This window comes from Phyllostomus discolor, chromosome 8 (genome assembly GCF_004126475.2).
Source record: "Phyllostomus discolor isolate MPI-MPIP mPhyDis1 chromosome 8, mPhyDis1.pri.v3, whole genome shotgun sequence".
NCBI classification, from domain to species: Eukaryota; Metazoa; Chordata; class Mammalia; order Chiroptera; family Phyllostomidae; genus Phyllostomus; species Phyllostomus discolor.
In genome coordinates, this window is record NC_040910.2 from 63997245 (window position 1) to 63997446 (window position 202).

The following is a 202-nucleotide window of genomic DNA, read 5'->3' on the forward strand; positions in this document are numbered from 1 at the left end:
CTTTGACACGTGTAGTCTCATCTGATCCTTGTGACAGACCTGTTTTGTGAGACCTGTGTACAGGTGATGAAATGGAGCTTCAGGTTAGTGAGTGACTTGCCCAAGGAAACATGGGTTACAGGAAGACTCATTAGGGTACATTACTGTTTTTAGAGGAAATACTTGTCCCTAATGTCTTTTTATTCTTTCTTAAGATGTGTGA